The sequence below is a fragment of the Schistocerca serialis genome, chromosome 1 (assembly GCF_023864345.2).
Source record: "Schistocerca serialis cubense isolate TAMUIC-IGC-003099 chromosome 1, iqSchSeri2.2, whole genome shotgun sequence".
Taxonomy (NCBI): Eukaryota; Metazoa; Arthropoda; class Insecta; order Orthoptera; family Acrididae; genus Schistocerca; species Schistocerca serialis.
The window spans coordinates 650840323-650842559 of record NC_064638.1 but is presented as its reverse complement, the minus strand read 5'-3'; positions in this window follow the sequence as shown (position 1 = coordinate 650842559).

The window sequence follows — 2237 nt, the reverse complement described above, 5'->3', positions numbered from 1 at the left end:
CGTTCTCAGGTATCCATGGCAAATCAAAAGATACTGAAGTTGATGAATTTGGAACTGATTCAGTGGAGTCCGAGAGGGGTAAGCAGGAGTAAAGAGTGTTCACTTGGTTCGGCATGTGTGAACTTCCAAGCAAGTGGGGCTTTCCAACTTGTATGCAAGTGCTTCTTCCTCAAGTTGACACTTCCAGAAAAAAAAAAAGTTAGTACAGCACTGCAGAGGTTTCCAATTCAATCAAGATTTATTCTTGCAACAATGCATATGGAGTCATGAAATGTGTACACAAACAGATCAGTAGAACAAGCAGTTATGAGGTACCAGGTATCGATCCATGCTGAAACGCCCATATTAGTACATGGTGTAGCCTCCATAGGTGGCAATTGCAGGTGCTGATTTTGGCATTTAGTCAATCATACGGATGGCCAAATTCTGTCTTGGGATACATTACACCACATCTGCTTGAACTATACACATAGTTCTGTAAGATGGTTGACAAGTTGCACAAGTTACATCTTATCCCACCTTACCCCTCAAATGCTCTATTGGAGGCAAGTCCATAGATCATGCTGGCCAGGGAAGCTGCTGCCCATCTTGCAGAGCACATTGAGTTTCCCAGGCAGTGTGTGTGGGCAAGCGTTATCCTGGTGGGACAACAAATCACCTTCCTGTTTCAAGAACAGAAACAGAATGGGTCTAACAACATTCTGCATGCACTGAATACTGATTAGCATGCCCTCTAGAACCATCAAAGGTGAACAAGAGTCATAGCTTATCACACCCAAGACTATAAGGCCAGACTATAAGGCCAGTGTGTCTTGGACAAATACTCCCTTTGCTTCCACCAAAACACCAGGTCTACATCGTATGTTCAAACAACCTTCACTTGCATACAGGAAGAATCTGCTTTCATTGCTGAAGACCACAGCACATCATTCCATCTTCCAGGTGATCCTCTGATGGCACCACTCAAGCAGTGCACATCGATGCTGTGGCATGAGTGGAAGAACAGGCTCAAGGTGTGCATGATTGTAGTCCCAGTGTTAATAACTGGTTCACAGCATTTCAGGTGGACACATCTGGGTTCACAAAGTCTCGTATCTGTGCTGTGGCAGCTGTATGATCCACCTTTGTTACTCTTACAATAAGACAATCTTGGTGGGCATCTGTGCTGTGTGGACATCCAGAACCTCATCTATAGGTGTGAGAATGTTCACGTGATCACTGATGCCAGTATCATTGCACAACTGGTGTAGCATGTACAACTTGTGTGGCGGTTCTCTGAAAGAACCATACTACCACTTAGAAGGACACATTTTACCCCTTTCAAACTCACTTAGCTAATTGCAGGAAGCATGAATGTGTGTCTGTGGCATGGTTGCCTGTTTGCTTTACAGGCACTGTACTTTCTGGATGTGAGCATTTCCTAGTAAAGGACACATGAAGATGGTGCTCTGGTAGGTATGCCAATATGTCATCTGTTGGCAAATGATGCTGAAACCACTATCAGTATGTCTACTATCCCCTAGGTTGCATATACCATCATCAGATGAAAATTTACATCTTCTTTCCAGATGTCCTTTTTTTTCAGCTTTGTGGGACATCATATTTGGGCTGGATTCCCTGGTTAAGTGTCATGCCAAAGTTGATCTGAAGTGGAACATGGAAGAACTGGATGATACATCATTTGATTTAGGTGCTGCCACCCGAAAAACCAAACTGCCAGAAGGCACAGCCCTTGGTCTGGGGAAGACACCTAAATTATGTGAACGGTCCCTTAGAGTAGACTTGTGTGATAGTACAGCACAAGGTGCAGGGGAGCTAGTCTGGGTAGATGTAGGTGCAGACGTGCAACTCAATATTGTATGTGTGGTATAGCCATTAGCAAGAAATGGGGAACAGATATGGTTTGCTATAGCATATCTTGTGTACAAGAGGAGGATAGAATTCAGGTAGCAACCATCAGCATGGATGATTTTAGGTCAAAGTACATCTATCATGGGGTGCACTGACAGCCAATCTGGAGGTATTAGAGGAAGAAGAATTAGAGTGTTAGGTATGAAGGATATTTGTTGAGTCATTCAAGCAGAATAGCTGCATTGCTGGAGAAAATGTAACATTTGCAGGGGAAAGATAGGGAAGAAATGGAGGAATTGCTGGTAGATAATGTAGAGTTATTTATCTGACTGGACCAGTGCCAGTAACTCTGGTAACACAGCAAAGGATTCTCACTGGGAATAAAC